The sequence below is a fragment of the Pipra filicauda genome, unplaced genomic scaffold (genome assembly GCF_003945595.2).
Source record: "Pipra filicauda isolate LSUMZ 115617 unplaced genomic scaffold, ASM394559v2 scaffold350_size761097_pilon, whole genome shotgun sequence".
NCBI classification, from domain to species: Eukaryota; Metazoa; Chordata; class Aves; order Passeriformes; family Pipridae; genus Pipra; species Pipra filicauda.
In genome coordinates this window covers 314940-339365 of record NW_024104477.1, presented here as the reverse complement: position 1 = coordinate 339365, position 24426 = coordinate 314940, and the positions used below count along the sequence as shown (strand labels likewise).

At 37.5% G+C, this 24426-nt stretch overlaps 1 long non-coding RNA gene across 1 annotated transcript in view; it reads right to left on the bottom strand.

The window, feature by feature from the left end:
• Positions 1 to 23832, bottom strand: part of LOC120323833 — a 46178-nt gene extending 22346 nt beyond the window's left edge. The window contains exon 1 of the long non-coding RNA XR_005564711.1: positions 23714 to 23832. This is a non-coding gene — a long non-coding RNA (uncharacterized LOC120323833). The remainder of the gene's footprint in view (positions 1 to 23713) is intronic.
• Positions 23833 to 24426: the final 594 nt, after the last annotated feature.

Below are 24426 nucleotides of genomic sequence, written 5' to 3'. Positions count from 1 at the left end.
AGAAACAGACTTCTGTCCTCCCTCCAGATGCACTCCTGTCTGGCTTCTCTGTGCTAACAGATTATTGTCGTGTCTGCAGTGAGACCTGCAAGAGAATTAAGAGCAGTCACTCCCTGCCAATAAGAGAATACCTCAAAGCTTGTAGCTTCTAGGAAAAGCACATAGAATTTTTCAAAAGTTTTTGAGTAGTAGAAATCTACATCTGAGTAGATTCCACACAAGTCAAAAAGCTCTTATTCACAGAAACCTTTTCCCTGCCAAGTTTGAAATTCTCTCTACAAACCAACAGATACTAGAATACTGCATAGAACAACAGGAAATAATCTAGCGGTACTAAAATATATTCTACATATAACATATGAAATACTTAAGAGAGCTTCAGATTTTTCTTCCTTACTATTGCAACACAAGGTATTTTCAAGACAAGGTATTTTCAACCTTCCTATCATACCTATAAAAAAGGTATAGATAAAGTTCTATAAAATAGTGAAACATTAGGGTAGGTGTATGACATGGAAACCATCAACCCACATGTTTAGCATTTGGCAAAGTTACAAGAGACAAAAACCCCACAGTGTTATTACAGGAAATTAATGTTAATGGTGAATCCCAGAGCCCACCCTTCCAGTAACATAGAGGTGGCTTTTAATCCTTGCAATCATTCCTAACTTACTCTAAATGTTTCGGAAATAATTATCCATGAATTTTGGTCATCTTGGCTGCCAGTCATCAGTAACCATCAGAAGATCACACAGAGGGTATATTTTTAACTATGATTTTACCTGTCGTAGTGAGAAGCTACTGGCCATATAAGGGTCCTTATTATCATGAGCTGTATATACAAAATTATCCTTAAACCAGTTATAAAAATTAATGAATAAATTACTATGAAATTATTATTTTATAATTGTATTAAGTTATATTTTCTGACTGATATTATTCAAAGCATAAGATGGAAGTAGTGTACTGAATAAAGAATTGGACACAGTAAAAATACAGCCCACCCACAAAGTATCATCTCTACTCAGTTTTAACCTGATTCATAAATGATGTGAGCAATAATATTTTAAAAGTGTTGATTTTTTTGTATAACTAAAAGTAACATATATGATATGTCAGACAATTAAGTAAGTATGTCACAAATTATTTATAACCATCATACAAGAAATCTCAAGATGTGATTTAACAAAAGGAAGAGAGAATTTCAAGAATGCAATCTCTTCCCCTTGCCTCCCACCATATCCTTGTGGAAAAAGGTGAAGAGTTGATGCAGGAACAGTAAGAAAACAGAATTGCAAAACAGAGAGTTTGGAAGTATAAAGGTATACAATAAGAAACAGAACATAGAAAAATCAAAGAGATTATTTATTAGGAGATAAATAAATGAATTACTTTGAAGTTGAGAATTAATGTTACAAAACTGATAGGTTGGAGAAAGTGAAATGGCAAAGGGATGGAAAGGGAGGATGAAAGAAAATTCCCATAAGCAGTATATACTCTGAAGGACTGTTGAGTGATGGGGAGACACAGAGGACTAAAACAGATATCAAAAAGCAAACGTATAATTCCTCTCACGCTGTTTGTTCATAATAAATGAAAATTGCATTTCAAAACATGTTGGCAATTGCCTTGAAAATGTGCACATAATGTGTCCTCAGAACATCTTTGTACATGTCTATAAATGTACTAGATTAGTACCTGTACTGTAAGTACAGTTATAAATTCTCTCTATAGATAATTAAGACAGTAACCATCACTGCACATATCTGAAATCTCAAACTACACCTACTCTTAGCATTGTCATTAAGTGAACCTAACATCCACAGCAAGAGGTGATGGCATTTCACAGAAATGACTTGTCCATACTGTTTTATACAGTGTGCATAAAAGTAGTGGCATGAACCCTGAGGAGTTAGAGGATTATTTTTATGAAGGCTAAATAGACAGGGATTTTCTTTCATCATCTCTCATAGGATAAATACCAAGAATGAACCAAGGAACAGAAAAAAATCAAAAGGGTTCTAGTCATCAAAAAGGGTCATTAATCTATTACAAATCTTCTTTTTGTGACAAATATTTCAAACTGAAAATGGTAGATTGCATGTCACTGCACCCTTTGCAAGAGAATTAAGACAAAACAAGAGCTGTGGTGACACGTCCCAGAAAATCAAACCAAACCACCTGTGCTGAGACCCACCAGCTTTGCAGTATTTTAACAACTGCTTTAAGCAAAGCGGTACAGTGATACACCAAAGGGTGTAATTTAAATTTCCACATTCAACGGGAAGTATACTTGTTTCTGGTTGAAAAAGATCTGACTGTTTAAGCACTTTTAAAAGGACAGTTAATACCTTGATTGCTCTTTTGTTTCTATCAGTTAATTCCACACAGAAGAACAAACTAAATAGATTACAATACGTTGACTTGCACGGATTAACAGTACCAGAAAAAGGAGTTATTTTGAATTGCAATTGTTACAAGGCAAATTTTTCCCCCTGCAATTATAGATCTTGAAGTAATTGATTTTGTCTGTCAATATATATATATAATATATATATCATTCTTTCTTTCCATAATGTTTGGCATACCAACACTATTTTTGTTTACTCTCAGGGCCCGAAGTTTATACTCTTGCCTCCCAGGAGTCCAGCTATCTATGCTCAGGGACAGCTCTCTGATGTGGCACTAATCTGAATTCACACTATGAAGGAAGAACTATTCAAGAAAGAGTCTTTAAAGTCTTGCGGGGAGGGACCTGTCCCTACTTCATTGAGGAGCCACTTCAGGCCGTCCCATTGATCCTTCCTTCTGTGCCTTGCCTTTAGCTGCCCACATACCTTCGTCATCCAGAGCTGGACCTACAGCCATGATGAGAGATCACTGTGCTGTGTCTGATCTTAGTCACCATCACCGGACTTTCAATGAAGGAAGAAACCAAAAAACACAATGCATAAACTCGATACAGATCAAAAACAGTTATTGCACATTTCTGAGTGTTATCTCTAGCACCATACCTCTATATCTAAGCTGCAAGGTTGTTTGCGTCCTTTTTCATCTAATGTCCTGTTCCTTGTACTATCTTTGCCTACCTGTTTCCTTTAAACAGAAGCTGTTACAAGGAATTGACAATGGCCAACTCCCCCTTGCTTCTTTCCTGACAGTTAGGCAGTGACACTCTTCCACCACAGCACCTCAGAACATTGTGAGGATGTCCTTCTAGACCACTGGAGAGAATACACCCTGGCAAGGAGAGACTGAAAGTGACACTTGAGAGACCATAAGACTGAGCAAGAGAGAGACAGAGTCTGTGCAGTTATCTCAGCAACTAACCAAAACCCAAATTAATCCATAAAGGGGAAAAAGAGGTAAAACTGAAATGTTCTATGAAATTGGGATATTTCCCACATCTGGAATATCTGACAAAAGGCTTAAAAGGATGTACCTTACCATTCCTTTTTATGTTGACACTAGAGTCACAGGAACAGCACATAATATTAAATTATGCACTGGATCACACAACAACAAAATAGAACTGAGATTTTAAAGATGGTATTAGAAACTATGTTTTTTTAAATTTCTTGCAGTAAAAATGGTGCCCTTTATTCCCTTTCCTTCTGTATCAGTGATTAACTGTAAATTATATGAAAGACAATGTTTATTCAGGCAACTGGAGCTCTGCATTTTTGGAGTAGCAGCAGGTTAGAATATGACAGGAAAAGTGGTGGCAATATTCTGATGAATATACAAGCTCCACTCTTCAATTTTAACATGGATTTGGAGTTAATGTTTTTAGAGTGTTATATATTTGGAAGTTATGCACAAGTGTGAGAGATTGGATGATAATGGTTAATGACTTAAAACAATTGACGAAGCACCAAGGTGCTTTGCTGGGGCCGAGTTTGCATCCCTTCGAGGGGGTAGGGGGTGAGGTTTTAGTTGTGTAATGGTAAGACTCTCATCTGCATAAGACAGAGGGGTAGCCTATAAGCCAGGCTTTGAGCCAGGTAAGAGGCAGATTCTGTGGAGATAGTATGATGCTTACTATCATGCCACATTGCCCTCTCTTACATACACACTCCCTCCTTCCCCCTGGGAAGGTCACATTCATACGTAGGCCTACTGATATAAGAGGCATCTATCACATCTTAGAAGGGGTCATAAACCATCATAAACCCTGAAAGTGCCCCCTCACCCACTCCTGAGGCCTCCCAGCAGAGGATTGCAAGTGATCCAAAAGTGTTGCAACAGATCCAAAGCCTGTTGCAAGAGACAGTGTAAAACCATCCCCACCCCTCCACACAGGGGAGGTACCAGTGTCTTCCTGAGTGAACATTAACCATTGGACTTTGTGTTTCATGGGCTTTTTCCCTCTACCCCTGATGGACCAAGATGGATCAAGACTTCACTCATCACTTTGACCAAAGGTGCAACAATCAAGTCTCGTAGATCCACGGGTGTTTATTATGAACGTGATTATGAATCTTTCTACTCTTATGCTTTCTTTCTCTTTTCCTTTCTTTTTCCCTTTTGCATTTTCTTAAGTGATATTTTTATGCTTTCATATTGCCATATTACTATAGATAATAATAACCAAAACAGCTACATACCTGCTTTCCATTGCAATCAAATTGTTTTAAAACAAATCCTACATATTTACAAGCATTGGCCATTCAGTGTTTTTTACTCTAATCTACCCCAAGGGATCTATTAACAAGAACCTGAGTTACTCTTGTCTTCAGGGGTGGTTTGTAACAACAAGATTAAATAATATAACAAAGAATAATCTAAGTAGAGTAACACTGTAAGATAAAGTAAAATCTCAAGTGTGAGAACTCATTATATCCAAATTTATGGACATAAGATAATGATTTTAAGTTGATATCTGCTGTACAATATCTTTTTTTCCAAATATTCCCAGTTCAACTAGTAACAGCCTCCTGTACAAACTATAATCTCAGTACTCTGAGGAAGAAATAAAAAGCTACATCTAAATCTTACCAATCTTAAACATCTACCAATTCAACTGCAAATACGCTTGCCTAACCTAAAATTGCCATTCTCTATTTATGTATTTATTTAAAACCTGACCCTATGAATTAAAAATATTGAGTGAGAATAAAAGTTCACCTTTGACGGAATTAAGACTAAATTATTACCTCCTTCAAGTAATGTATGTAAGAGACACATTTTTATACTTTTTTTTTTAAAAGGTGTCATGTTTCAAACAAGCAAATAGAGAAAAGAACTTACATTTCCCTTTGCAGACAGAACTCTCTTTCATTTAGCATCACGCCATTTCTTTTGCCTGTCCATGGAAGCTATATAGAGCTTTCCAGCTCTGTGACCATCCTGATGCATTGCATCTGCTAGGAAACAGCAGAGACACTGGTTCCACTTGCCCTGCAACAGGAAGAGTATCCCCTGGCTGGGACTCCGGGCTCTAGTCTCACATGTATGGTTAGATACCAATGACCCCTCAAGGCAGGGTAATATTTTCAGTAGTGGCTGTAGTGATAAAAGTCAGAAGAAAGGACATATTTATTGGGTACCACTTTTTAATTACCTCTCAAGCTCCAATCAGTTCAGGGACTCCCTGAGCCAGATGTATCTTTTGAAGCATGTAACCACCATTAGTGTTTATCTCCTCCAAAATCTTACCCAGTCTTCTCTTGCGCCCATGTGAGCTTTTAGCACCTTCAGCAAACACAGGCTTAGCAAATGCAAGGATCTCTATAAGCCCCTGTATGAAGGGGGCTTCCCCACATCGTTTGGGGAAGCCCTATACATGTGTAGTGGATTTCTGTGGCTGTGTTTTGGTAGCAGGAGGAGGGGCTACAGGGGTGGCTTCTGTTAGAAGCTGCTAGAAGCTTCCCCTGTCCCGTGGAGCCAATGCCAGCAGACTCCAGGGCGGGCTTCCTGCTGCTGGCCAAGGCCAATCCAATCAGGAGTAATAGTTACACCTTTGTGATAACATATTTAAGAACAGAAGGTTGTGGCGCAGAAAGAATTCCAGCCAGGGAAAAGCAGAGTGGGAACATGGGAACAACAATGTAGACATCAAGGTCAGTGTAGAAGGAAGGGAGGAGGTGCGCCAGGCACCGGAGCTGAGGCCCCTGCAGCCCCTGGTGCAGATCATGGTGGAGCAGCTGTGCCCCTGCAGCCCATGGAGGACCATCGGGGTGCAGAGACCCACCTGCAGCCCATGGAGGAGCCTGTGCTGGAGCAGGTGGATATCCAAAGGAGGTTGTGACGCTGTGGGAGGCCCAGGATGGAGCAGGGTCCTGCTGGAGACCTGCAGCCCGTGGAGAGGGAAGCCCATGCTGGAGCAGGTTTTTCCCGGGTAGGACTTGTGGCCCCTGTGGGGGACCCACACCAGTACAGCTCATTCGTGAAGGACTGCACCCCATGGAAGAGTGACCTACAGGACAGCAGTTTGGGAAGAACTGCTGCCCGAGGGATGGATTCACATTGGAGAGGTCCATCAAGGACTGTCTCCTGTGGGAGGGACCCCACAGGAGTAGGGGAAGAACTCCTCTCTCTGAGCAGTGGCAGAAACAACAACTGACTGCAACCTCCATTCCTTGTCCCCCTGCATTGCTGGGGGGGAGGAGGGAGAACATGGAAGGAAGGAGGGGTGGGGGGAAGGTGTTTTTAAGACTGTTTTATTTCTCACTCTTTGGCTCTCATCCCATTAGTAATAAATTTAAGTACTATCCCCGCTTTGAGTCTGTTTTGCCTGTGAAGGTAATCAGTCACTGACCTCTCCCAGCTCTTATCTCTACTCATGAATCCTTAGCTGTTTTTTTCTTTCCTCTGTCCAGTTGCAGAGGGAGAGAGAGTGGCTTTAGTGGGTACCTGGCATCCAGCCAGGGTCACCCCACTACAACATGCTTCCCAGATTTACACGTCCTCTCCAAGAAAGAGGTAGTCAAGGCAAGAAAACTGGAAACTGTACTTGATTAAATAAAAAGATTGATGCTCAGGAAAGAGAACAAGGTTTATTTTGAATTCTGATTGTTTTTTTGAAGGAGGCCTTAAATATTTTATTTTCCAAATCTTGCACCCACCAGGGAAAAAAAGTCCTGATACTTTTTAAATTAGTATTGGTATGCTTAACAACTCTTAACTTTTTAGTCACAGAGGTAGACATTAAGCCTATTTCCTTAAGATTTAAGATTTATTGCTTTTAGATTTGCTGCTTTTCTAAGTATTGTAAACTGTCTTTTTCACAGTCATTTTCACCCGTTTTTTTGGTACTTTAATATTTTCTACCCTTCTTCCACAATATTTAGAATTACATATCTAATTCTAATTAGCTTTCCTTTTTCTCTCCCATGTTTAATGTATAAAAATATGCTGGAAATTCTGTGCCTTGTTGCATTTATTTTCTAAAACGTATTTTTATTACCATCATCGGTACAATGGAAAGCTTTGCCTTTTTTTTTTCTTTCAAAACCAAGTTTTTTCCCCTCCCAAGAATCAAACCTTGTCTGGTGGTTCACTGCTGATTTGACCATTTTATCCTTGTCTAGAACATGTGTATCATCTCTGTATGGATCTACTTGCCATGCAAAGCAATACATTCTCTTATTTTCCCCCTTGCAGATGTTTCTAGAGCAAATTATATCCACTAATATTCTAATCATGTGAATTATCCCACTGAGTGTCTCATATGCCAACTAAGACACTGTTGTGATCATTAATTAAGATTTCAGCTCTTCCTGTTTATTTCCCTTCTCAAATTAGTGCAGAAACAATTAAAATATTTTGGGGATTGACATCCTACTATTCTGCTTGTCCTTCTTATGACCTTCTTTTTTTAGGTCCTCTTCCCAGTAATTACTGTTTATACATATCTGTGAATATTTTGAATCTCTTTTGATCCTAGTTTAAACATTTTGTCATTAGTGACTGACCAAGACTGTGTCTCAGAATGTTGTTCACAATGGCAGTATCATATTCTAAGGGTCAGTGTTAATAAAGACATTACAACAGGTCACAGAACTATTCCATTGCTCAAAATAATTATAAAATCAAGTTACTTTTAAAATCAAGTTACTTTCCAGTTTCCTTTTCTCTCCTTCTCATGCACATGCAAGTACAAATGCAGAATATTCAGTCCAAAACAGAAAAGACGTTTCCTCTCATATTTCTTTACTCATATCCATAAAGAGTTCAGTACAAAACTTAAATCAATTACTGATTCTGGAAGCTTTCCTATATAAACATCACTTAACTCTTAGGAATTCAGTCTAGGAACTTCCTCCACCTACTAACAACCCTGTGAGCAGTTATCATTATGGCGGTTGCCGTTAGTGAAGCTAAGAACTTTTAAACACATTCCTCTATGAAGAAAGTGAGAAAAACAAGAGTAAGAGCAACCTGAAAAGGCCTGGAGGTGAAAATATTTAATTAAAACCAGCTGGAGCCATCCTGCTTCAGCACTGCGTAAGGCCTATGGGGCCATGCCTCCCCTTGCACGATGATGCTAGTCCATTTCCTGCCCCAACACCAGGGAGATTTTATCATGGTGACATAGCCAGACAAAGATTTAAACCTGAGGTCCTGACTAGAGCTTAAATTGCTACAGAAACACACCCAGAGAACCCGAGAAATGTGCAGAGTACTGTTTGAGGTGATCAATAACAATGTGGGTTACCTTGTCATAAAATGAAATCAGGTTGGATAAGCAGGACTTTCCTCTCGTGAAGCTGTGCTGGCTGTGACAAACGACTGCGTTGTCTTTCAGGTGTTTTTCAGCACCTCCCAGAATAATCTTCTCCATAACTTTACCAGACACTGAAGCGAGATTGATGAGCCTGTAGTTTTCGAGGTCCTGTTTCTTACTCTTCTTAAGAATTGGGACAACGTTCACCAGCTTCCAGTCAGCTAGGAACTCTCCAGATTCACAAGACCACTCAAAAATCATTGAGAGAGGTTTTGCAATGACATCAGCCAGCTCTTTGACAATTCTGGGTTGAATCCCATCAGGTCCCATAAATTTATAGGGATTTAACTAGAGCAGCAGATCCTGCACAGTTTCAATGTTGACTGGGAGTTGATCATTCTCGCAGTCACAGTCCTCCAGCTCAGGGCACTGAGACCCCCTTGGTCCATCATCCATGTTAAAGACAGATGCAAAGGAAGTGTTAAACACCTCTGTCCCATCTCTGTCCCTGTTTGTGAGGTGACCATTCTCATTCTGTAATGGGCAAACAATATTTCTATACTATCTATTGCCCTTAATATATTTGAAAAAACTCTTTTTGTCCCTCACATTTCTGGCCAACTTTAACTTGAGCTGAGCTTTGGCTGCATGAATTTTCTCCCTAAAATGGCAAGTAGCATCTCTGTATTCTTCACATGTCAATTGACCCTGCTTCCACTGGGCATACACCTTCCTTTTTTGCCTTATTTCAATCTGTCCCAAAGTACAAAGCTTTCAATTAGTGTTTCCACCTAACATCAATTACATCAATTACTCATTCTCAATCTCTAGTAATATTTCTGCAATTCTAAGTTTTTTTTAATGAACGTAACGAAAAGCAAGCATTTGAGAATTTGTCCTAATAAGTACCATCACCTCAGTCATGTCCAAGGTGAACTGAGTTGACTCAAGTTCAATCAATTTTTCATATATTTTGCCCTTTCTCTCATGATTGTGTTCCAGCATTCATACTCCTAAAATTCATGACAAGCTATTGCAGTTCTCAGGTTTATTAATAAATATGAAATAGAATCAAAGCACTCTGGTCTTCAGAAAATTCCAGGGCCACCTGGTAGTTCTAGTGTCTTCAGTGCTCTCTATCTGCATTCAATATGAAGAAAATTACATATAGAATGCATTTACACAACATTTGCTCTTAGTGCTGTAACTGCTTACTACAGAAACTTCTAAAGCAAGAAGAAAGTACCTTACATGGCTTTCATCTCCCATCTTATAGCAAGTTATACAGTAAAAAATATACTATGTTTAGCAGTACTACTTAGAGCTGTGAGAATTAAACTAAAATTACTTAGTTTTCCCTTGTCACAGTTTTAAAAAGTTGAGTATTGACTTAAGAAGAGAAAACATTGTCTGACATATTAATCAGCACTGAAACAAATCAATATTGGCACTTTTTTAATTTCACTAAAGCCTATGTATTTAAGACCAGCCAGAGAGTGGGGCAGGGATTGGAAGCTATTTTGCGTAGAATGCTCTGGGGAAAAAAATGCTGTTTAAATATATACAATGTTTATTATTAGATATTTATTTTAGTTATATAAGTAAAATTAATATGAAATATATGCAAATAAATTTTAATAAAAAGCACAATAATATATAAATACATATAAAGGGTTAATAATAACTTCAATTTGTTATAATTTATTATTAAACCTTAGCTCTAAAGCAGGACAAACAGAACTTCCACATTTTTTATTTATTTATTTATTTATTTTAACATAGGCCACATTTTTCTGCTTTTTTATTTGCACTGATTGGATAGACCTCAATTTGAAGTATGGTGTCAGGGGTGACCATTTCCAGTTCTCTGTTAAGACTTCTTAAATTAAAAAAAAAAAAAGTTCAATCTCTAGTATTTAAAAAGAAACGGAAGGTAATTTTATAAATTTATAAATGCATTATGTACCTACTCTATAAGCAATTAAAACTTTGTTCAACTCACAGTTTCTGGTTGCTAGTGATCTGCCACAACAGAATCTCTTTTATTGTGGCTTAAAGTGTCAAATATTTCTTTAATATTCATTGCAATTTTCTGTCCTGGGCACCTCACTGGAATTCATCCAGAGACTAATTCTGCAAGGTGTTGAATTCCTTGTAAAAAATGCTGAATGTCTTCACATCTTATTAGTGAAACTGAGAGTACTCAGTGATCTGAAGAATTAGACCAAAATTCAAACTTTGTTTCATAATCAACATTGCAGCTTCTGAGCCTGTTTACACAGGCTCTAATAGCTACTGCACTAGTCAAGTCTGGTTTTCCCAGAACAATTTTGAGAATGAGAGCTGGAACACAGGAATCAACATTATTTTAGAGGGAGGGAACAACTTGCTGTGAAGATGCGAAGATGCCCTTTACCCTCCAGTAATAAACACACATACTTTTCTTACTGAGCTTGTGCCTGGTATCATCAATCCAGACTTTGTCTGCGCTAATCCACATGGAAGATGCCTGCAAGGTCACACAAAACACCATTTCCTTCTGTGGAAAGCTGCCGTCATTCTCAATGTTCTCAGCACTGCCAAGTGTTTGATCTATAAACCTATATTTATGGCGACAGTTCACACTCATACTGAAAATCTGCAAATCATTTTGCCCAGCAGTCTTCAGTATATTAATTTGCAACACAGTTGGCAGAGTGTATAGTAAACAGAATGGTCATCCAGTTTCCTTCAAAGTTTGCTTCACCAAGGATGAGCATATTGTTTGCTTTATCTCTGAAACCTTACACAAATGTGTGTTTTATTATACTTTTTTCTCAGAAATAAAATACAAAAAAAAAGCAATGACAATTGTTTTCTGTCACTATCTGCAGAATTTTCTGACAAAAACCCAGAGGGTTTTGAGGAATATTTTTCAATGAATATTTTCACAAGAATATACTAATACAAAATTCAGCATAAGATATTGAATGAGTAAATAGTTCTTGCAACATCCTGTGCGAATTCTCCACCTTTCTCTGCTTCTATCTTTCTCTGAATATGTGGTGATCCTAGTGAGGTCCTTAATCAGACAAGTATTTGATCTTCTGATAGTTTTAACTAAGAGTATAGCAAACATAACATTTGCATATGAAATTGTTGCAATAGTCAGCCCAAAACTAGTGAACAAGCCTGAAACACCTATAGGAAATATAGGGCATTTGGGCAGCAGACCAAGGAGATGAGGAATGTAGAAAAATGTTCTCAGCTATGAAACAAAAGCCTCCCAAGTAGAGTTGAAAATGAAGAAATTAACTGAAATGACAGATGCCAGGTCTGGGTTACTGAGGACAGCAAGTGGGGTTAAACAAAGCTTGAAAAGCACTGGAAGACCACTGGGCTTAGAGTCAAGGAACTGAAAATTATAAACTATTACTTCTAGCATTTGTTAGAAGCACCATAGAAAGTCAGCTTCCACGGGAGGGGGGGAGGGGGAGGGAGTGGGAAGAAGAGAAAGATGGATCTCTGTAAGAAAGATACCAGCCAGAGGTTGCCAGCTTGGGAAGACCTATCAATTATGTGTTGCCATTTTGCCAGTGAATGGATTGACAATTCTTGCACAGGACTTAAACTGGAATCTGTTTCAAACATAATGAGATTCATGTTTCTTTGTCATAGTCAGGGACAGGGGAAAACACATCAAACCACATGCAGGTTTATTTCAGGGAATAGGAAGTCCTTCTATTGCCCTTCATTCTTCTGAATAGTAAAACAAATTTACTCATTTGTATGGAGGTGTTCAACACAACCTTGTATTTTTAGTCCTTGGGACAGTATAGCATAGTAAGTTCAGAGAAAAGAGGCAGAAAAGGAATAACATTTAAATAATTCGGAAAATACTACAGTCAATAAATTATACTTTTGTTCTTCCCTAGTGAATTTCTCACACCTTGACATGCTTGACAACTATGTGCTAGTTTAAAATTCCAATCTGTAAAACTGGCAGGTTGAAAAAAATTCTAAAACGTGCTTATTTACTGAGGTAGAAAGCTTGAACTGAACGTCCCACATTCTCAGCAAAAGTGGTTTTTGGATGAAGGCTGATCTCTGACCTTGCCATGTAATCTCTGCTGAAATCAGTGAAATGTGCATTTACTAAGAAGCAAAGAAATTAGCTCAAACACAGCATTCTTATCAGATATTGGAATTAAAATACCTGCATCAAATCTTAAATATCCATTCTATTTTTATCTGTCTTATGTTGTCCTTGATACTTCTGAAGCTCAATCCAGCTGAGATCACTAGATCTAAAAATGCTTGTTTGTCTTCAAAAGCTCTGTGTCCCATTACAGATCCTCTTTGAGTCATGTGAGGTAGGGAAGATACATTCTCACTATTGCTAAAGCAGGAGAAAATACAATAGAAGGATGAACATAGACTATGTCTAATTTAGCAAGTAACATGGCACAATGGGAGTGAAATATGTAGAGTGAATCATTCACTGCAGAGGACCAGCAGTCCATGTTTTACATATATATATACATATTTGAAAGGGTTATAGCTGAATAACTCCAGTTTGATCCTGTGAGCTATTACCATTAGGGATTAGAGCTCATTAATTGCACACTAACATGACAGCACCTTTTACCAGTTCGGGGTTATCAGGAAAGAATTGTTAGAGAATCCTGAAAATATTTGGAGGTGAACTGAAGCACAGTTGTGAAAAGACTCCTTATCTAATACTGAACACTAAAATGGACACAGTTAGAGTTATCCTAAACACTATTGCTTAAGATACCCCTGACAAATCATATGCTGCTCACAAAATTCACAATAGCAGCACATGATAGCAGGAAGATCTTAGCGCAGCTAGATAACAAAAAGCCCCACCCTAATACAGTGGGATAATCCACTAATCCATAGCCTTATCCTGTAAAAATACCCTTTGTGAGATCACACTGTTCGTGACTACACAGAGAACTTCCTGGAATACAAACCTAAAACCTCCAGAAACTGAAACCATTCAAAGCAACTGTATTACACAGTCATACTTATGGGCAACTTTCATCAGAACTGTAGATCTACAATTAGCTTTTTTCCTCCCTTTCTGCACAAGAGGGAATGGCAAAAATAAATTGTAATTCATTCTTTGAATGGGAGTCTTTATTAACTTCTATATTGGAACTGCATGTAGCACATGGATATCTTGTTCTGAGTGGAGTTTAGGATGCACTGTTCTGCTCATTCTGTTTCAGAAAGTTTTTACTTTTTATTGCTCCAGACCTTTTAGCATATTGCAACCCCGATTTGGGGGTGTTTTTTTCTTTTCTTCTGTTTTTACTTTGCTTGCTTCCCTATTTGCAGAATTTGAGGTTTCACCTCGAATTCTTCACTTGCCAGTTCTTTTAGGAAAAACCTGTTTGACCTTCCTCTATGTTAATATATGTATAAAAACGTTATGAGATTTATGACTAAAAAGCCAGTTATTACTGAAATTATAGAAACCATGACTGGAAAAAACTATTAACAAAAGCTGAACTATAAAAGCCATGTTAATCTCATCTGATAAATTCAAAGCATATTATTCATACTGGTTTAATTTGAAACATCTAACTTCCCTTACAGAGATCAAAACAAGATAATTTGAAAAATCAATAATTTAAAAAAATTAATCAATATTTATTTTCATGTGAGAATACACCTTGGGAAAAGCAGAAATACTTATGGATAATTTATTAGTTGTACCATTCCTATTCCCACCCCACAATGTACTTCACTTAAGCTGTTCTGAGAGGCTGATTGCACCCTGGCTTATTCATAGCAAGACTGGAAAACAAGTTTGGGGTAAAACATCAGAAGAAGGAGGGGGAAAAAATAGGAAAATAAGTTTTTTACAGATCATATAGTAACTGAATAAAATCATTACCAAGAATAAAAAAAACCTAAACCCAACCTGAAACCTTGATAATAATTGCTAATAACACTTTTATTAAAAGGGTAGATGGCCTTTACATATCATTGATTTTAACCTCTTTGCTAACAGCATGAAGCATAGAGAAATGTTCTTTTCATGTTGATGAGATTTCAGAAAGGTTTCCGCAACATCAATAGGCAAAATTTACTTCTGTACAAGCCAATCTATGAGAAAACAGGCTTGACTATATTAGGAGACAGCATGGTAACACAGAGGTAATATGGACATTAGAAGATGCCAGGGAATGGATCTGAAGAAAAAAAAGCACCTCAGGCCAACGACCTTTACATTTTTACTGCAAACATTTCAACATGTTTTATTTTGACATAACTTTGTTCGTGATCTCAACAGATTCAATATCCCTTAACATCTAGATCACATTGTGCACACTCCTATACCATTTTTTATCTTTTACTGTCATGTAAATAAAAATCCACCTTGTGTACTGTAGGATCACCATTCAATACCAGGCTGGCAAATCAGGTTGATCAGAATATTAGCTTTGAAAGTTCATTACTGATCTCAAGTAAAATATTAACAAAGATGAACCTATAGACTTGAGAAAGTGGTTTAAATTGTTCTATGTACATGCCACTGACTGAATATGTTATAGAAATACCACTTAGTCTTCTTCAGGTACTCATACTTCAGCTCATCTAGGTCAGATAAATCTGCACTTTCACATCTACAATTTCACACTGAAGATTAATAGTTTCTGCACTGGATATCAGGAGCTAGCTTACCAACTGTGCAGCAGTTACCTCCCACAGAGTCCTGAGTTTCCAGGTCACTTCTGAGGGAAAAGTAGAAAAAAAAGGTAGGGCAATGGAAACTCCAGTTTCAAAACTGCCATATAGCAGGTAAAGTAGGGACTTGGATCAGGCACCTTCATATTTCTGACAGAGATGCAATGTTTTCATAGTATAGTTGCCTCAAAGCTCAGGTTTAAATCTAGTGGAAACACTGAAGGATTGGACTTATTTCCTCTGATGAAATGACTGAGTTTGAATTCTAAGATATTCACAGTATTATCACTTTCCAGATCTAATACAATCCAGAACGTTTGAATTACATGAGAAGGCGAAGGAGACCAGAGAGGCAGAGATGTGTTGTTTTAGGAACATTGAATAAACTTCCAGAACCATCTCTTAGAAGGCTTCTGATAGAATGCTGCAGACTAAGTTTAGATATAGGTAAGAATCTGGGTTTCTGGATCTATTCTTAGTTACACTCATTTAGTGGATTACACCATGAAAAAAGAAATTTACCTCAAACTATATTCCGAGAGACTAGAAAGAAGATTTTGCTCCTATGAGTGAAAACTGAATACAGTCCAGCTCTTTTGGCTTGCCTGAATTTGAAAGTATGCAGCTATTTATAAAGTACTTGGGAAAATAACTTTGAATCATGTATATAGATTTTAGGTTCATATATCCAAAATCTAAGTGAAATGGTTAACAGTGGGAAGAGGTTATCAGCTTTGGTATTTAAGCAACCTGAATAGGAATTCAAATTAAATTCAATAGCTCAGAAAAACAAGTGCGGGAGGATCACCCTTGTGTCAACTTGTCTGGTGGCTCATCCAGTACTTGGTCATACCCTATATGGCATAACCAATTTCTGCCAAGAGAAAAGTCTCCAATTATATGATAATACAAGTGGTGGAAAATCTTTCCAAAGCTGGTAAGAAACTCAGTTTTGCTGTGCTTGTAGTGCTCCACTCTCCTTGCTGATAAGTGAAAACTCCAAGCAAATGCCACGTAATGTACATATCACCAATTGCCATTTTCTCTGATAACACATTCAGCTTGTCTTACCTGACAGTTACATCTTATTATTATTTGAGAAAAATGCTGATTTTTGTGAAAAAACCCTGGCAAGAGTTCAGAGGATGGTATTTAGTCATTGAACATCAATCTATAGCATGTCATATTTCAGCATGTGGGGATTATTTTTTAAGACATTTTTCATTTTGCACTCATACAAAATGAAGATTTCTTTCCTCCATATACACAGGGGAGTGTTTCTGATCAGAATATTTTTTTTCATTTGGACAAGAAAGGTACATGCTGTCATTAATAATTTGATTTTATTTTTCTTTGGCAGACACAATTCTGAGATGCCTAAAAATTGCCGTGTCTGATAAAATAATCACTGAAAGTTACTTACTCTTCATAACTTGGAAAGCTTACTAAAGTGTCCTATAAATTATCTGTTTTAAGAGTTCAACTTTATTTATTATAGTGTGTCATTTTGCATTCATGTTTTATTATACCTATATGGTATACAGCATGACCCTGATATTTAAAAGATGACTATATTACTGTAGGTAGGATTTTAAAAGAACTTATTAAAATATAGCTTATGTCCTCAAGTATCTATTGTATAGTTATAGGAAAACAGATTTTTTTTCTACATTATCACTAATCTTACTTTATTAAAATTCAATATTAGCAATTAATTTGTTTAAAAAGCTTTATTTTATGACAGCAATTTCAAACACCAAAAACTAGGAGAAGGTAGAATCCAGGGTGCCCTCTGCATATGTACAATTTGTAGTAAAAACCTTATTACTTTTGTCTGTTATCATTTTCTCCACAGGATACCGGAAGGTAAATGAACTACTGTTCATTAGGTTCTGACATGACATCTCAACCCCTTCTAAATCCTTTTCCTGGCACTGCCAGTCCCATCACATACAGAGGTCTCCACAGATTTTATGACACTTTGTCTTCTACCCCTCCCTCCTGCCTCTGTTGAATACCATTAATTCAACCTCTCACTTGCTGCAGTATCTGCTGTATACCACAGCTGCCTGTGAAAGCTGTAGCATAAAAAGTCTGGAAAAACTGCTTTTAGGAGATTTGTACCAGTTCCTCCCCTTCCCAGTCTTCACTTCAAACAAGCAAGTCTTTTACACACATATGAAGTGCATAAGCCCATCAATTAATTAACACTGTAAACCCAATGACTGTTTCCATTCTTTAGATTGTGTTTAAGCATCAAGAGAGCTACGTCATTTCTCTTCCTTTCGTTGTCCACCTTTTTAGTCGTGCTTGACCAGCAGAAAGCTGCTCAGATGGCTAAAGGACAGAGTATTAACTACATTCAGGTGGTGTATAGAAATCAGTTCAATCTTTGTACTTTAGGATTACTGCCCATCTTTAAGAAGGACTCAAGTGCAAGTAAACTTCTTTTTAATGTTACTGACACGTAAGGCATATGCATTTTCTCTTCACCTACTATCGGTGCAGAATATTTGTTCATTTCTTCTCTCTAGAAAAGTCTTCTTTTACTTTCCTGCACCTTGGAAAACACATACAGCTCTGTGAGATGCATGGAAAACTCATCCACCTCTAATCTTTACCTCCTTGATGACAAGCCCCTAGAATATTGATGCATTTTGTTACTAAACACATTAAACTAACTCCTCCTATTTTCATCATCTGCAAAAATGCAGTAGGGTAAGCGCCAGACCCAACAAGTAAAGGGAGAGAATTAAAAAAAAAAAAAAGTCTGCACTGTAATTCTCATGAATTCTGGTGCCCTTGGCATATTATTATAAAAAACTTAGAAAAATCAATTCCATTGAAGTGCACTTCTGAGTGGATTTCAGACCATTCTCCAACATACTGATTTAAGCATAAATAAAATCTAATTTAAGCACCACTAAAGACTGGATATATGTACATACAAGAAAAACTTGGGATTTCTTGGGGAACAAAAAATCTTATATCAAGAAAAATATTCACTCCAACTGTTGCAAACCCAGCTGTTCCCTAATATAGCCTTCTTTTAGCCATCCCTCTAGTCCTGACTTGGTTTAATTTTTGCTATTTTGGAGCCAGCTAGTTTCTCAACCATCTTAATGCAGATCACAATGAATTGCTCTTCATTTGTTTTGAGTGACATATTATTTTTCATCCACTACAGAAAAAGAATGCTAGCACATTGAATTCAGCCTTACACCAGCCATGACACTAAAATGTCTCACCAAATTACTTCATATGTCTAAACACAGGTTGTTGTGTTTTAACTCCAGCTAGCAGCTAAGCACCACATAACCGTTTGCTCACACCTCCCTGGTGGGATGGGAGGGACAACCGGAAGAATAAAACTTGTGGGTTGAGATTAATACATTTTAATGAGTAAAGTAAAAGCTGTGGCACAAGCAAAGCAAAACAAGGAATTCATTCACCGCTTCCTATGGGAAGGCAGGTGGTCAGTCATCCCCAGGAACACTGGGCTCCATCATGTATAGTGGTTACTTAGGAAGAAAAATGCCATCACTCCAAACATCCCTGCTTCCTACTTCTTCCCCCTGATTTTCATGCTAAGCATGCTGCCATATGGTATAGAATGTCTCTTTAGTTAGGGAGGGTTAGCTGTCTGTTCTGGGTTACACAAAAATTCTGGTATCCACCTTTTCATTTCTCTTTTCCCCAGATATGCCTACTAATTTGGACTGTGATGTAAACTTGAGATAAGTGTGGTACTCCTATCCTAGGAGAAGAATGTATCCACAAGTGTGAAAGACTGGAATGCTGATGACTCAGACAATCAAGGTGCAAGCTGATGATGTGCAAAGTAACCATCCAGGTACTGAGGGTGTGCACATCTGACACCTTAGGCTACGAGCTGAGTGTTGGACAATATAAGGAGAAAGGGAAATCCTAGGAGGCTAGTGTTTCTTTGTCCTTACACAGGTGACTCAGCTGTGATAACTCCCCCCCAGGAAAGCATGGGGACAATTTGCACACATGGCCTGAAGATATTCATCTCTGCTGATGGGCCATAATGGATCCACCTGGGCTAACATAACAAGCAACTGTAACATCTTAGAAAGTTGTCAAAGACTCCTGAAATGTCCTGTGATCCAGTGTAGAACTTCCTGCCCCATGGGAGGTACCAGGGGAATTCACACCCAGCCTAAGACCAATAAAAGACCACAGTGGGACTTCACTCAACACAGGTTTTTATTCCCTCACCACACAGAACTTTCCTTACTACCCAGGGCTTCCACCACCACTTCGATGGATTCGGACTGCAATCACCAGTTTGACCACCAAACATCGAAATTACAGCAACTAAGTCTCATCCTTGGATCCAGTAGGTGCCTTGCGGGTCCTTCCAGTTGCCTGGGGGTCCACAGCCCTACTCTGACTACCTGTACCAGCACAGCAACCTCATTCCAGCACCATGCAAGGGTCTGCTGGTATCAAAACCCAGCTACCTGCCGCTTCCTACCAGTGCTGACTCTCTAACCATTCCTGCCAGGTTTTCCAATCGTGGGGGAGATAAACCACCTGGAAGGGCGGCCACCTTGTCTCTGTCCTGTGGCAATGTGTGTTTTTCTGAGTGGAAGAGGCCGGCCACCATCTCAGTTTGGTTTGGTGGGTGGGGCTTGGGAAGTTTGTCCTCATCAGTTGGTTTAACCCAGTTTTATCAGTATTGTTATTAGTATTTCTTTTGGTAAAGAGTTGTTTTTTCACTTATATCTGAGCGTGTTTGGTCTCTCCCTCTATATTGGATAAACTAGGGGTATTGAATCTGAGGGAGGAGACTTATGTCTGAGGCCTTCACCCCTCCAAATTGCCTAGAACCAAGACACTGTCCCAACTCCTTCTGCACCCTCAACTTCCTCGCTGTTGGAGAGGGTTGAGAAGCAGAAAAGGCCTTGACTCTGTGTAAGCACTTCTCAGCTGTAAGGAAGACATCCCTGTACTATTAACACTTCCAGCATAAATCGAAACCAGCCGCATATCAGCTACTCTATTCCAGCCAAAACCAGCACACAGGTGTACTTCTTTTCTTTGCAAAACTGCAAGGAGAGAGCAGTATTAGATAAGCCCATAAGAGAGTGTTCACAATCACTGGAGAGGACACAGTACAAAGAGGTAGGAAAGCTAACACAGCCATCTTTACAACTGAGCTAATCATATATCTACACCTCGACACTGGGAGGTCCACGATGCCAATAAAGAGGGAGAATGAGATAAAAAAGAGTAAATGCAGATGGAGATCCAACAGAATTAAACATTTCCCACAAAAACATGCTTGAAGGTAGTGTAAAGAAAAAATGTTCTCCAATTACTGCGGGAGTAGAACTGCTCAGCAGGTCCCTTTTTAATTGGAATTTCACATTCATATAGACTTTGGAGTGGAACTTTATTTACTTGATGTTAAACACTAAGTAAAAATATATTACACTACTGTTAGCTACTCATCTGCCCAGTACATTCAGGTGGTTGTGAACATGAGAACTCTGCTTCTTTCTTTTTCATTTAAAGGGACAGAAGCCACCACTTCTTTTAAATGCAGTCCTGACCGCAAACCAGCCATATGTTTTTCTTTTTGGCAGCAGGCATAATGCAAGCTAACAAAAGCTACCCATTGAAGTCACTTGGAAGTGGAAACAAGTGAAAAAACCCAACTTCTTATACACATACTACAGTTTCTATAAGTTCTGTCAATCACAGAACTAATCCTGCTCCTTACAGGGGCAGTAGCACCAGGAAGAACTTAAAGTAGAAGCTGGTCTGGTCTAGGATTGCTGTAACTATGACTGCCAAGTATATGAAAGAATTACAAAGCTCAGGTGTATTTACATTTAGTGATTGTACTTTGGTTCTTAGAAGTTTTTTGAAGTATACTTATTTACTTTTTTGGCACATACGATTGGAAAAGAAAACACAACAATACTAATAAATAATAATACTAATAAAATAATCAGATAAATACTTTATGTGCATTCACCAGACCAATAGCTAGTTCTCTCAGTTTACTTTCCTTGAATGCAGAGAGAACAGAGCAGGAAGGTCTTCAAATTTGTTGTTATAAAAAAGGGCCAACAAAAGTACATAAAATAGTCCAAGATATTAAAATTTAAAAATTTTCTTTCATCTCATTTACTGTAACAGAGAAAACTCTCTATATATTTTCTGTTATTTACACAAGTATACTTTCTGTTGGAGTCAAGGAGATCCATGAAGGCAAGCACTGATTTATTAGAATAAAAATAACCCTTCAGGTAGAAAATAATCAATATATGTGTTTTAGTGCTCTACACAGGCCAGTATAAGGTTTTGTTGTTGGATTTGTGTTTGTTTTTTTTTTTTAATCAATAAAGTTCAGATGCAAATTAGAATTTTTGTGAGACAGTTTTTTCTGCATCATGGGACAGTGCTCATTTGACATGGTGCATAAGTAATATTGTGCTTGTTTCATTTGAAAAAAACCTTTGTGAAAAAATTAAGAACTAAAACACTTCTCAAAACACTTCTCTAAAAAGTCAGGCCAACCAGAATTTCCATTTGCCGACAAAGAACCTTCCTTATAACTCTAAACATTAATACAATTAAACCAACCTCTACATAAGTTGACACAACATTAGGAGAACTTCCATTTCTTTTTCATGGTTATAACAGATTAAAGGGATGCAAGCTGAGAAGGCAGAAATTCTCCTTGAGCCAGGTAATATCCTTATGTACAGTATACTATAACTCTTTTTCGAAATAACCTGTAAATTACTTCTTAGCAGAGAGAATGTAACAATAATGAGATGAAACATGCAACAAGCGTAAGAGAAAGAGGGGAGTCTCCTAGCAGCTGAGGCATTCAGGTCTATTTCTCTTCCAAACAATCACTGACTCTCTTATTTTCCAGGCGAATAGTGTACACAATAGTTTTCTTCATGAAACGTCATCACAGACCCTCCCCTGAAACAAAATTGTCATAGTTGTATTTTCTGAGGAGCTAGGTCTTGTCTATGTCTTAGAGGTGTAATAATTGGGCCTGCAAAAAATGGAAGAGTAGTGTCATCTAATTACTGGATTCCACTAGGGCTAAAGCAGTGCTGGAGCTGCTCTCTGTACAGACAAAGAGAAATATTTAAACTAATCAAGAAAGCATCTAAACGTTTTAGACTATCCCTGAGCTACAGTATCAATAAGTTTAGTATTTATGAATAGCAATTTTGGACTTAAAAGCCTAAATCAGACTTTAAAGCACCTAAATCCTTTACTCGCTTTAACTTTCAGTCTCACTCATTCCCAATGAAATTTAGATTAAGTCAGTCAAAGTCTGAAGATCTGAATAAATATCTATAAGAATAAGGACCTATGCAACTTTGTAATGAGCAATAAATATGCAGTAGAGTACATATATGATGTATCTTTTATAATATTACATATATTGTTATCTTCTGCACTATTTGACTGACTTGACTGGTCTGCCTGGGTCTGGCCTTTTTTAGGTAGAAAGCTAGCTTTATTTCATTTATTTATCCTTTTATCAATATAGGTTTGATTTATAAACAAAGCCAGAAAAAATAGTTCATACAACAAATGGTATTTCTATTAATTTCTTTACAATGCTGCAAACTAACATATTTGACGTAATTTTTACACATACCAGTTTATGTCAGACCATGCATCATTTAGACCACATCTTCCCTTTGCAAATGGAAAAGTAGTTATTTACAGTGTAAATATATGAGCACACCCAGTTCAAAACAGCATGGTCAGGTCTTTAACACAACACATTGAGCTAGAAATGTACTAGAAACTTCCCCAAAAGGAAATTCCACTGTTTGAAAGTGGTACCTGTCTGAGTTAATGTGTGTCATCATTATCTTTCCTAAGTCTCCACAGATTTAGTAAGGACGATGACGTGTATCCTCTGTCATTATTCCTTCTCCATTTACACAGCAGTTTTGACAGAATTTACAAGAAAGGTCAGATTATGTCCTCAAATGGAGTTCAAGGAATTTTCATTATCTGTGTTCATATACAGTGGAGAAGATTCAGGTTTTAACTATGTTTTTCCTTGATGAGAGTATAAATAGCAAGAAAATGGAAAAGATACGTGTAGCAGTACTAGACAAAGATAATTATTCCAGGATCTGTCTCAGATTCACAGGCTGGATAATTTTAATTCTCACAGTATTTTATTTCATTGTTTTACAATTTACATTGTTTAGGAGGAGATAAAATAAAGTCATCTCAACAAACTGACACACTAAAGTCTGGTTCCTTTATATTCTGAAGTGTTACTGGGACAAGTTAGCATTCAATCTTAAAAACAGTACTCACATGTCTGATGTTTATCTGTTGAGGCTCTCATTTGCATCTTCATAGCTCTGTTTCAAAATGCCACACCAAAAATACTTACTCTTGATTTACTCATTTTGTAGAATAGTGCTTCTGAAAAAGAAAAAATGAATTTAAATTAAATGAAAGCTGAAGTTACTTCAATTAACTAAACAGAACTAATGGCTTGGAAAGACGGGCTACAGATCAAACTCTCAAAATCTACAGATCAAATTTACTAGGGGAGCAAACAGTCCTTCTTGAAATGAGATTATATTGACAGCTAACATGGACCAGATCCTGAAAAGAAAAATCTTGTGAGACCACAAAAGAACAAATCATTAGAATGAGGTCACACTTTTCCTGCCTTCTAAGGATCATGTAATGGTCCTTGGCAAATAAGTGCTATTAATAGGTTACTTTTAAAATAAGATATTCTGAAATTTTAGCTGTGCCTTTTGGAGTGTGATGTTAATTCTCTTTGGAATGAAATGTTAATTCTCAGTTAATTTTCTAAGAATGCACATACCATGTCCAAAGAAGAAAATTTAGGATGACTGTGAGAAAGAAAATGTCCTCCTGATGAGGTCTGGTCTAGGTTACTAAAGAAACTGACAGAAACTCTATATTTTTTGCTGTTTAAAACCAGCCTAAAAAAGCAACAGTAAATGTTCTCTAGGAAACAAATTCATAGCTGCACATGTAACCTGGTGCAA